This window comes from Euprymna scolopes, chromosome 17, assembly GCF_053919585.1.
Source record: "Euprymna scolopes isolate OS-2025 chromosome 17, ASM5391958v1, whole genome shotgun sequence".
NCBI classification, from domain to species: domain Eukaryota; kingdom Metazoa; phylum Mollusca; class Cephalopoda; order Sepiida; family Sepiolidae; genus Euprymna; species Euprymna scolopes.
Genome location: NC_136498.1, coordinates 25,116,203 through 25,130,227, shown reverse-complemented (window position 1 = coordinate 25,130,227; position 14,025 = coordinate 25,116,203). Strand labels below are relative to the sequence as shown.

General features: G+C 33.2%; 1 long non-coding RNA gene across 1 annotated transcript in view; it reads left to right on the top strand.

Annotated features, from left to right (window-relative positions):
- The window catches only part of LOC145297074 (uncharacterized), a 157,154-nt gene that overhangs the window by 55,275 nt on the left and 87,854 nt on the right, over positions 1-14,025 (top strand). The window lies entirely within an intron of this gene.

Sequence of the window (14,025 nt, the reverse complement as noted above, 5' to 3'; positions counted from 1 at the left end):
GGGAGGGGTCGCTTTTTCGCCGATATTTTAGAAAGTCATATCCTCTGTTCGATTCAGTAGCCGAAATTTAAACCTTCGTCACTTCCGGTTTGGCGATGGACGCAACAGCAAACCCGTCACGTTCTTTTTTTCACGTTCTTTTCCTCCTTCGTGGTACGGGTTCGAGCCTGCCTGCCAACTACCACTTTTTTTATTTGCTCAACAAACAGCTCCAAACACCCGAGCAACGCCGGGCACCCAGTCTATAATATAAATCTCACCTGTCTGTTTAAATGTATATATTAATGAATGTATGTATGTATGTATGTATGTATGTATGTATGTATGCCTAAAACTTTCGAAAAAAGCAACGGATTTTCACGAGATCGGTAGTTACACGACCATCTACGGCAACACATCAAAGGCTGTAAATGACGAAGTTCTCTCGGATTCTCTCTCCTCTGATCTCGAGCGCGTGGTTCAGTGGGGGAAGATGTGGCTAGTTACCTTTAATGCATCTAAAACCAAACTCCTATCCTTACATCATCAACGCTCTGATCCCCAGCTGGCATCAATTGTGATGGATGGCTCTCGTCTGGGTGAGGCCCCGTGTTTTGACAAGCTTCTGGGTTTGACCTTTACTCCTGATCTGAAATGGAACACGTACATCAAGTCTGTTGCCAAGGTCGCAGGAAAGATGGTGGGATCCTTCTACCGCTCCAGAAGATATCTCACTACTGATTCAATTCTCTATCTATATAAAAGCCAAGTACGGCCAAGGATGGAATACTGTTGCCATATCTGGGCAGGAGCTGCCAAAAACAGCCTATCATGCCTTGACAGAGTACAAAATAGACTTCGTGGTTTAGTGGGGGATGCCCTTTTCTCTACCCTGCAACCCCTCTCCCACAGAAGAGACGTTGCGAGCCTATCCTTGTTTTATCGTTATTTTCATGGCAGGTGCTCGTCTGAACTCCAATCCCTGGTCCCCCCTCGCCAAACTTTCACGAAAATCACCCGTCTAGCTGAATCCACTGTGAAAAATTTCCCCCACTCTATATCTGTGCCTAAATCAAAACGCGGATTTCATGAGCAAAGCTTCTTTCTTAGAACTGCACGCCTGTAGAACTCTGTTCCGTCTGCCTGCTTCCCACCTGACTACAACTTGGATGTTTTCAAGTCTAATGTTAACAAATTCCTAATGAACCGCCCCCCTAATTAAACACTTCATAAAATCTCCTCACTAACGTGATGTACTTGCAATAACCCTTATCCCTGAGTGGCTTCCGGGCCTTGATAAGTGGTGAAAAAAAAAAAAAAAAGCTTGACGCTTCGAACAACAAACATCGAAAAATTAGCTAACATAATTAACTCCTTCACCCGTAACTGGTAATTTTTCTACAAGAAGGGTCGTTTTCATCGCCTCTTTTAGATTGACTTTCCTTAATTTAACCCTCGTCATTTTCGGTTTGCGATGGACAAAACAGCAAAGACATCACGTTTTTTATTTCACGTTCTTTTCCTCCTTTCCGCGACGGGGTTGAAACGCCCCCCCCCCCACACCCGGGAAACACCAGGCACCCAGGCAAGTCTAAAAATAAATGTAAAAAATTTACTCCAAGTCTGACAGTTTACTCGAAAAATTGATTATAAAATACAATAGCTAGAGGTGTATAATTTTAGAAAATTGTCGGATTCGCTTTTTTAACCATTACGAAATTATAATAACCATAGTAGGTCTTAAACAGGGTTTAAGTTTTGGAAAATATTGTAATATTCCAATGAAGTGCTGAGTTGAAAGGATATTCTCTCTCTTTCTTTCTTTCTCTCTCTCTCTCTTTCTCTCTCTCTCTATATATATATGTATTATATATATATATATATATATATATATATATATATATGCACACACATATATATCTATATTTACTTATGCTTATAAAATCAGGTGCAGCTACATATAGTTATCTAACAAATGTATCATTGAACAAAATCAAACGGTTTAATGTGACGTAGTATTATTCAGATCCATACAAAATACTCAAGAAAAATATTGATATTAAAAGAAAAGCTTCGTTTTACAAAACTTTTTAATTTATAAAATAATATGTAGATTGCTTAGAGACAACCGCAAAACACACATTGAACCACCGGAACAACACGTATATTTCTCTTCTCTTCCACTTCGAGGGATCACCTCCTCCATAACTTCAAAAGGAAAAAAGGAAAAGAATATCACGGACCGGACTCCCTACACTGATGAAGCTATTTATAGCGAAATATTTGACTTAAACAAAACAAAAAAATAAATAAAATTACTTTATCAATGTTTCCGGCTCTTCAAAGTTTTCAAATTTCTCATTTAAATTTTATTCAAACTAAGAGTCTTCTAAAAGTGTGTGACCATCTTTTCCTATATATATATATATATATATATATATATATATATATATATATATATATATATATATATATATATATATATATAAATATATATATATATATATATATAAATATATATATATATATATATATATATATATATATATATATATATATATATATATATATATATATAATATAAACCTGAACGACTGTGTGTGTGTCTGGTCACGATTAGGCTCCTATATGGTTGACTATCATAGAAAACTGATCACATATAATGATAGATGTATCGAGACACAGGGATGGGTAGGTTTGATCTGGCATAATCATGATCCATTAAAATTGTGGGGTCTACGTACGCGCCTGGTCTACAAAGTATGGAAATAAAAAAAATTTAAATAAAAAAAAACGTTTACAAGTGTTTTTGATATAGATGTACATAATAATACGTTGATAAGTATGTTTTACCTTAAATAGAGATGGTATAATAAAATTTTGGGGTCTGCGTTCGCGCCTGGCCTCCATAGAATGGAAATAGGCACAAACTTTAATAAAGACTTTTCATATCTATCTGCGTAAGTATACTTTGATAATTATATTTCAGTTTGAACAAATATGGTATAATAAAATTATGGAGTGTTTGTTCGCGCATGACCTCCATAGAATGGAAATATGTCACAAAGTTTAACAAAGATTTTTAATATAGATCCACAGAATATTGTGATAAGTGTTTCAGCGTGAACAGGTATGGTATAATAAATTATGGGGTTTATCTATTTTTTTTTTTTTTTTTACTTTCATCATATTTTGCTTTGGTTTTGATATCCCCAAATTCGAAGCAAATTTACAACCCTTCCTTTTCATACATCAGAGTCCATTTTCTGTAGGCTGTTTTTGAACGCAGTCAACGACGGGTACTTTTGCTAATATATATATATATATATATATATATATATATATATATATATATATATATATAGCTTAACCACTAATGTTTAAATTTATCTCGTTTTATAATGTAATTTATTTATCTACTTTTATTTTCTAGACTTTTGAACGAATTTAATTTTTATTTATATGAAAATGCATTGTACCTTACTGCTAGTTGGAAATATTTTGTCTGTCACAATCTTGATTTCTCTCAATGGGGAGCGAAATATGTTTTTTAATCTTTTTTGTACACATATTTCCTCTTTTATGATATATATATATATATGTATATATATATATATATATATAAATATAGTTAGTAAGTTATAAAATATATATGGCGATTAAGCTATTCAGTGTAGCTTAATCGCCATATGCCTGAAGAGCCTAGAGTGGATGAAACGCGAAATATTCAGTGTAGCTTAATTGCCATATATATTTTATAACTTACTAACTAGCTCTACCTACGTATTGAGCACTTTTGAAGTAAATACTTAAAGTTTACGCATAAATTTATACTTTCGTATATTAATTTTATGTGAATAAATTAAGTAGTTATATATGTATATATATATACATATATATATATATATATATATATATATATATATATACGTGGCTGTGTGTGTCTTACAGATGGTGGTCAACGCGTACATAGCTTTACACTGGTCGTTAATTTAATCTGACCATCTGAAAATCGATGTATGTGATTAATATTTGTTAATGAAATGGTTGAAATCGACAAAGAAGATTAATATAAAAAGCTACTCTATGAGATATAAGAGACTCCCTCATGCTGAAATACTTTTATGGCTGTAGATTAAAGGAAGGCGTGAGAAGGGTGAAAGCTACAGATGCGTATGAGATCGAGAGAGAGAGAGAGAGGGGTAAAGAGAGTGCAAGTTTAAAAATATAAATAAAGTATAATCTCCCCGTTCAGTGGTCACGCCTTTTCGGCGCCAGCTAAGGCCATTTATATTATCTCTTCTTTCACTGACCGGCTGGGATACCAGACGATTATTTAAAGAGAGAATTAAAAACAACAAAAGTCAATATCACACCTGTTGTCGCATAGCAAACGTGTACCAATTTACTTTTCATAAAAACAAAATTAAGGTTACTCTTTTAGATGAGGAAATCCGACCCCCTAAAAGGGTATTCTCTATTTACGTGTTTCCCCACGAGGGTAATTCTTCATTTTTTTTCTTCTCCTATATTCATCATAAATGGGATGAATTCCCACTGATATGTAACTTAATGAGAATTAATTATCAAGCTCCTACAGAAACACCCTAAGTAAGGAGTTGAGCATCGAGATATTTGCTTGCTTTACATTTTAACCCCTACGTGTTAGTACAGTTTGATAAGCCGGAAACAGAGATGCAATACCAAAGTCTAGTGGTTCGAGGAAAGAAACTTTTATAATAGAAGTCTAAATGGTATTGAAAGATTTGCGCAGTTATGATCATTCGTATGATTCCTTAGATTCTATTGTTAGCATTGCTTTCCCCGATTCTGTTACAAGAAAAACATTCGCTTCTTACGTGAGTGCCTACGTGAAGGTTGCCAACATCCGAAGCGAATGTGCTTTTGTGAAACGAACTGGATTCGAATTAAGAATGCTCAGGGAATCAGTTTGCGTTGTTAACCACTTGGCCACTTTACCCTTTCATTTCTGCATTGAAGGTGTTGAATTTTACTTCCGGTCTATTTTTTTTTTTTTTTACATCGAGGGGCATAAGTGCTATGACTCCGTAGGAGTACCTTTCCATTACTCCTCTGCAGAGATGCAATACCGCGGCGATGGGACAGGTGTTGGATGTTACATGTGGAAATTTGTCGAAGGAGATGTGATGTTAAGAAAACACGGTTTCTCCAAAAACAGACATATTAGATTGGCATACAATATTCGGCTTAGTCTCATATAGATGTCCATAATGATATATATATATATATATATATATATATATATATATATTGTGTATATTTAGGTAGCGTTTTCTCATTTAGACAAATATTATTGAATAGTACGGAATTATTCTGTTTTACAATTTTCCTTTTTATCTTCTCCAATCTCCGAATAGTCCTTTTTGTGTTCTTCTCGAAATTGTATATGTTAGCTCCATAATCGCGAACGCTTTCGACAGAAGTACTTCTATCATCCTCAGGCATATTTTAGAAATAAATGTAGAACTTGTTTTTTAATGTACTTGTATATACATTTTTTCCTAGTCACGTGGTAATTTGTTACAAGTAAGGTGGGCGGACGTTTTTTTTTTTTTTTTTTTTTTACATATATTAAACACATTTATGCATACAAACACAGATATATATAGTCCAAAATTTATCCCAAACATTTCAAAACGTTCCGGCTGCACTCATAATTAATATTATTTATTTGAGGTTTCTTTGTTTTAATGTACAATGCTTTGAGTATTCTTAGCCTATTTACATTTCTCTCACTCTGCAATACTCTTGTATTTTCTACCATAATTCTTCGAAATTCCGAATGGTGGCAGCCATGTTCTTTCAAATGTTGTGATATGGAGCTAGAGTCAGAGAGGTGGAGGGTCAATCTTCGCGACAATGTGTTAGTTGTTGAACCAACATAGCTACTAATATTGGAGATACACTCTCCTATTAGGCAGTTAAAATTGTAAACTACATTGGTCCTTTCCAACAGGTCATTTGTTTGCGAAATGTTGTTTTCATTACAAGGCTTGTTGTCTGTATTTTTTATAATATATAATAAATTTTATTTTTTTATTATTTTTGGGAGCCACATATCTACGGATTATATTTTTAAGAATACTCTCATCGATTTTTGAGTAACTGAGGACGGTAATATATATTAACAGGTCGATAATTTTCTTGAATATTACTAATTTGATTCAAATTACTAATGGCTAATTTTATTTCTTTATCTACAAGAGAGTTAGGGAATTGATTATTTACTAACACTTGTTTTATATTTTTTAATTTATTAAAGAATTTTTTTTTTGTTTGAGGAAATCACCTTTGCACGATGTATAAGATTCCTTATATTCGTTTTATAACGGAATGGCCATTCACTTTTAAAATTTAAAATACAGGAATTAACGGATGTAGGTTTTTTAAAAACGGAGGTGGTAAATTCATCGCTACCATTAATCGCAATCGGGAATCAGGAACCTCAGAAAGTTTGGCCATGTCTGAATTTTCAAATAAGTGTTCCTAATTTCCGATTCCAAAATGATTATTTTATTTAATTTTTTAAACTTAATTTTACATTATTTTTAACAAGCGTAAGCAAAATTAACGCTAATAGCAGTGTAATTGTATAGTGTTTTCTTTTATATATTTGAATTCTCTGATATATATATATATACTGCTTCCTTTGTTCCAGCTCGATTATTAAGTGGTCTTCATCAATTTGCTGCTTTTAAACCCAGTTGTTATACATGCTCCTATTTCAGTTGTTTCTTATCAAAACTGCAAACTTTTGCAAGGTTTTTTCTTCTGCTGTCTGATGCCCACCTACACATAGCCTTAGTCTTTTTTTAGACACATTTTATCGCCATGTCTTCTCATTGAGAAAATTATATTTCGTTCTTGTGAGTGTCTTACGTAAACTAACAATATATGATTCTTAGAATTTGCATAATAATACGTATCAAATAAGAATTGCACTTCATGGAATGAACCCCAAACATTAACAGCTCTCGTGTTGAATAAATAGCGCTGTTTTGAGCCTGGTCGTCTGTAGCAGCTGAGAAATTGATATCGCGGTAATTTCAGCGAATTGACGAATATGTCGTACCCCAGCGCAGATTATTTGATTTGTTCTTTGATGAAATAATCACATCAATGTTTTAATAAAATATTGGAAATACATAAATATGCTAAATCATTTATGTGCTCATGTTACTCTCTGTGTTGCCTAGATTATATATTCCTAAGTACATAGTTATTTATTCATTAGTTTAGGATATAATCATGTGCACACACACACACACACACACGCACACACATACATAGATTCTGCCACACGGAATTGGAAAGTGTGAGTCATCTAGTATCAAGTTGCAAGGTTCTTTTAAGAACAGCTACTACACAATGAGACATGATGGAGTATGTAAGTATATCTACTGGACCATATGTAAAAAATAAAACATTCAATGTAGCAGCAAATCCTGGGAACTTAAAGAACAGTTGGAAATGACTTATATACCATACATTACGACCATGTAATCCCTGCAGTCACCTACCTTAGAAATGTTGCTGTGAAACCTGACCTAGTTATATGGAATAAGTCAGAAAGAGTTCCAACTCTGTTTGAAGTGAGTGTTCCTAATGATGGATGCTTGAACAGAGCTGCAGGGGAGAAACAGACCAAATATCAAGGTCTCATGTATGATATGAAAAGAAACTGGAATCTTAGAGAGATATCAATCATACTAGTTATTATAGGTGTAACAGGGCTTTTGAAAAAGAACCTGAAGCCTTACCTAACTAATATTCCTGGCGAACCAAGGGCAAAAGTGATCCAGACAATTGCACTTAAGCGAACAATGAGAATACTAAAAAGAGCTCTCGGTTGGTTTCCATAAAACGCAGGGCAATATTGGCAGCTGGTTTGGCTGACCCATACTCAGCGTTACAATCTTCAAAGGAAGAAAATTATATATATATATATATATATATATATATATATATATATATATATATATATATATATATACAGGGTGTCTCAGTAGTTGCACACCATATACTGATCTTCGTGGAGTGGCTACTCCGCTCACCAGATCTGCACCCTTAACATTTTTGTCTTCGGGAACATCTCAAATGTGTACTAGAATTGTCCATCTGTTGAGCTAATGAAGAAGAAAATAGATGTTATGTTTATTTTTTATAAAAACCTAGATGATGTGCGACTTTTGGGACACCCTGTATATATACATACATAGTTATTAAAGATAAAGATTAATAATTGTAAATTATGAATCAGTTCTAAAAGGAATAACAAAACAAAGTCCTTTTTTATTCCTTTTGAAACTGATTCAATTATTAATCTTTAACCTAAATACTATTATAGCTCTAGGATAAAGATACTTATTGAGCCTCTTATATATCTACAGTACTATGAGAAATGTTCCTGTAAGTATTAATACATTTAATTAACTTTGCTTTTCTACACTTCCGATTTAATTCCCTCTCTCTGTCTCTCTTTCTCTCTCTCCTTCTCTCTCTCTCTCTCTCTCTATATATATATATATATATATATATACACACACACACACACACACACACACATATATATATATATATATATATATATATATATATATATACAGTGAGAAAGAGATGAATCCATGATTTTTGGATCTAATGAATGGTAGTTCTTTTATAGTTAAACATCGTAGCTGGCTGGCTGACTGTTAATCTGAGCTAGAAGTCTATGAAAAGACTTTTTTTATGGACGCAGCCTAGATTTAAGACAGCGACTTGTTTATCGCGTGGTTTTGTTAAGAGCGAAAAATAAAAAAGGCGCGAAAAGTAATTAGTAACTTAACGTATGCAGGTGGGTCTCTTTGGTTTTGTTGGCATAAATGTCAATGAGGGTTTATGCGACTTTTCGTTACTTTTTGTTTTCTTTTTATATGCGCTCACCATTCATGTAGATAAGTAAAACCTGGCTGCTACTCTCACGGAAATATTCCGGTTGTCATGATTCCACACCTACACACACGTGCTTGCGCAAACGTACGCATTTATATATGTAGCTATGTATCTATGTATGAGGCGCTTTAAATAAGTTTTCAGATTTTTTGTGCAGCCATTTAAAATTGTTGTATTCTCTTGAAAATTTAGTAGGTTACTCATTCATTAAAAATTCATTATGTTATACATGCTGTAAGATGACTGACCAATTTTTATGATTTCATGCTCAAATAAGCAGCTACAGCATCAATTGGAATACACCCTACAAAAGCCTGATTGCCACAGCTGATGTGAATGTCAAAAATGCAATCTAGACGTTAAGACACTTTAGAAGAAGGATATGTAATAAAATTATGTTTTAAACTCAAAAAAAAATGCCACAGAAATTTACAGAATTCTTCAGATTGCTTTTGAAACATTTTGCATGAATCCGGTGGCATCAGTTTCTGAGTGGCATAAGAGATTTAAAGAAGGCAAAGAGTCTGTGATGGGGGATACGAGGTGTGGGAGGAGTAGTAAAGTCATAACATTAGAGTTGATTGGCCAAATAAATAATTTCATGGATAAAAACTGTCGACACAATAAGTAAACAGCTTGATGTCAGCGTGGGAAGTGTACACATATTTATATCGAGTTTTAAAGATTTTTTTTATACATGCAGGTCACCACTTATCAAGGCCCGAAGGCCACTCAGGGATAAGGGTTATTGCGTGTACAGTAATCAATGAGATAGTAGTGTAGTAATTGGGGGTTTTGATAGAGTGTCTTACTTAAGGGGGTGGTTTGTCAGGAGTTTGTTTATGTTGGACTTGAAGACGTCCAAGTTGTAGTCAGGTAGGAAACAGGCAAGCGGCAGAGAGTTCCACTGGCGTGCGGTTGCGCAAATGCAGGAATCAACAACTCCATCCTTGTCAAAGACCATTTGACCAAGATGGACATCAAGACAGTTCTTCACCTTCCCTATAGTCCAGAATTTGGTCCCTGTGATCTTTAGTTATTACCTCTGGTCAAGGAAAACATCAGAGACTGTCGTGATGAGGCAACTGAGAAGATGAAAAAGGCTGTGACGAAGGACATTGACACACTCACACAAGAAGACTTACATGAGGCTTTTCCGAAGTTTTTGTAACGGTACAAGAAGTGCATTGCAACCGGAGGACATTACTTCGAAGGGGAGGGGAATAGAGTTTTATGTGTTTACTATCAATAAAAGTGTTCATACGAAAAAAGCCTGGAAACTTATTGAAGCCATTTCGTAACCATATTTGACTTTTAAAGAAAGTCTCGGGTTAACATTCACAAGTAATGTTAATGAGAATAAATCCGTAGAAGATACGGGCGCAGTGAATTTTGCATGCCCTTTATTCTCCTAGTTGATTCCTTAACAATATCTACAACTATAAAATTTATACAGAGAGAGGGGGAGAGAGAAATATAAAGAAACACACCGAGGTATGTGTTCATAAACGTTTCGTCTTTATTTCGAGATTCCTCTGAACGAATGAGATTAAGAAAACAAAAACATCAGTACAAATATTTGAAAATTTTTCATGTACAAAGTATGACGCTGTGCTATTCCAGAAACGGAAAAGACGCTGGAAACTCAAAAAAGGTGGGGAGCTTGCGTTGTTAAAGAGTGAGTGATTTTTAAGAGAATCATAACGTCATTAATGTTTTTAAAAGATATGAACCAATTAATAATCTTTCTGGAAAAAATATGCCTGTTAAAATTCAAATATAGGTGTGTAACAGAAATGAAATGAGTGTATTTTTTAACGTAATTTATTGATTGAGATTATCTTGTAACGCCATTAATAAGTAATCTTCTATTAAAAGAACATAATTTAATTGTAGACACAGGTTATCCCTCTCGCACCATAGAATTATCTCCTATAATAATGAATAGATATAATCTCAATCAATAACGTTTGCATAAAGTATTTTAACAATCGATAACCTCACAAGCATATAAAATTATATCAACTTCTAAATATGATGCAATTCTGCTAAAGACCTAAACATTAAATACTGGAACCTTCAGAAATTTACTAAGGCGAGCTCTAACAAATTATTAACATTTTACTACGCAATTGCTAACTCTTTGCTTGCGCAGAGGGAACTACCATAAAATGTAAATAAACAGACAGAACACTCTCAAAATGTAAATACAGGATTGGTTTGAGAATGTAAATATGTACAAAACACCGACACACAATTACCCCCCCCACACACACACACAAAACGCTTACGGTTACCAATATATATATATATATTTTTTTAAAATTATTTTGGAGCGATTTTCCTATCTTTCATGATGCTATATTCATTTGGGGGGTAGTTTCTATTCCTGTTGACGCTTTGATTTAATTTTATATTTATAGCGATTACCTAGGCTGTATCATGTCGGCAGATTCCTTTAAGAATTGAATAAACGCTTGCAACTAAGTTAAAACTGCAAAATATTATGCAGGTAGGTTTTTAATGAAATTTTATTGGCGACGGAAATACTTTTTTGATATATATTTGTTTTTTTTTAATCACTTTTACATTCTATGGAGTATTTTATTTAATTTTCTTTTGCGGACCGATTACCGAGACTTCACAGACGTTATCTTTAATTTCATTTTTGTTTTTCTTTTTTATACATCAATGGTACATTGCTGGAATTATAGCAGTATTATTAAAAAAAAATATATATATATATACTTCACATCCAGAGAGGAGAGTGTTTTATAATTATTCTATAATTTTACCTAATAATTAAAAAAAAAAAAGATGACGTAAAACTGGACTTAATGTCATTTGTGGAAGATTTTATTCCCTCCATCCCCCCCCCAAAGAGGAAGTCTTGAACAACAAACGGAAACGGTCAAGACTACGTTTTCCTTATTGGTCTTAATGTTGACGAAGAATGCCCTAAAAATTGATTAGTAAGCAGGTGTGCTAGACCTACTTTTATATAAAAAAAAAAAAATGATTGCTGTATACCAAGAAGAAAAACGATGGCCGACTTGAAAGATACTCCTCTAGGTAGAAGACAGTTATCTACCACTGAGTTCGATCACTCTGAAAAGTAAATATACGGTGAGAATCCCTAAGTTCGAAAACTTCTCTTTTTACTTATCATTATTTTTCTAATTGACCATTTTTTGTATTTTTTTTTACGTTACTGATTTAGGTATGACAAATAAGTACGTAAAATTGCGTTTTTTCCTATAAGATTTTAGAATCGGCCAGTACCAGCAGATTATCGCTTCAAACCAGCACTAATTGCCAGAAGCCAACAGTGCTGACAATCCCTGAGACTGGCTCCCACTAGCTGCCACTTGAAAACAATGCCAACGCTGGAGTAAGCATGACACCCCCTGCTAGTAAATATTAACAAATATTTTCATACCTACACACACTAGTGTTTCGTGCTTTTGCAATCAACAGTGCTTGTCGAAAAATTAGAACGCAGCTACAAATTCACCGAATAGGTTATTTGCTAGGACATTACGCGTAACACGAGCATTACCGGAAATCACTGTACACTCCTTTACCCTTATTCTCGAGTGACTTCCGGGCTTTGATAAGTGGTGACTCCTTTGTAGAAAAAAATCAAACTCCTATAAATGGCAAATGCTGCATGACGGTAAAGCAATCAGATAATATTCTAAAGACCGGAAGTCTTGAACGTTGCATATCGCTAGTGTGACCAAACTACCTATGGTGGTAGAATTTTACATTAATAGCGGTTATAAAGTTAGAACTTTTGATTATGTGAAAGGTCATGGACATTTTTCGATTGCTTTGCCGACTCCATTTGTTTGGTCGATAATGCTATCCTATCTAAGGAAAAATCGCTCCAGTTAATGGATTTAGGATGAATAATAATACTAGCATTGTTTTCTAAGAAAACATACAGTGTTTACCGATGTATTGGAAAATTTAAAATGGCGTCCGAGTCTCTCTTTCACATGGTAAGTTTGAGAAAAGGAGTTAAAAATAAAGAATATATACAAAATACTGTTAAAAAACACCGAACATATGCCAGCGTATGCCACGGTAACATATATTAAGCGAGTCTCTAACAGTATTTTATATATTTTTTAAAATTTTTAACTCCTTTCCCAAACTTACCATGTGAGAGAGTCAGGCGCCATTTTTAATTTTCCAATACATCGGTAAACACTGTATGTTTTTCGAGCTGAATAAACATGTTACATTAAATAAAAACACTAGAAAATTATCTGGTTTGGTAGGAAAGTAACTTATCTTGCCTTTGATAACAGTTATTTCTTATATATTTGTTTTGTGACAACTTTTTCAAATCTATGTGTACAGTAAAACAAACCCAACCATTGAAATTATTAATTTGTTGTTGACCCTTCAAAGTCGCTTTAATTAAAAAAGAAAATGTTTCATTTAAATTATTTATTTGTTCGAAAAAAAAAAAAAAATTACTTTATAAAAAATCCAATGTTGCGTTTATTAAAAAAATGTTTTATTAAAAAATTGTTATTTTCTTACGCAGACCTTTCAATAAATGTTTTTACATATTTTGACATCTTTTGATACAATAAATGTTTTTGTTTTCAAATATTTTTCTATTCGAAAAAAAAAACTTGTGTGGCTAGTGCACTTATTAATCCGCGCTATTTTTAAAAAAATAGTATTTTCAAGTTTAATTAAAGTTTTACGATATGTGTTTTTAATAAATTGTTAAGTGAAAATACAGAATAGGTATACAACACCCTCCCGTTCCATGGAATGGCTTTCTAAATAATAAAGTCATTATTTCAGCATGTATCAATAATTGCTTGAGTACCAATCTTGTTTGTTACAAGAATTGTTTAAACTAAATTAATTTTTCTGAATAAAATATTTGCTTTATTTCATAATACATAAGTGTTTTCTTTATTTGTTTATTTGTTTTTTTAATAATAAAAAAATGTTAAGACTTAAGTATTTTTTTTTTATAACTAAATATATGGTTTGGTTTTCGCGTCTTAACTACCTTACTTCGTGATCGAGTTTATTATTATTTTT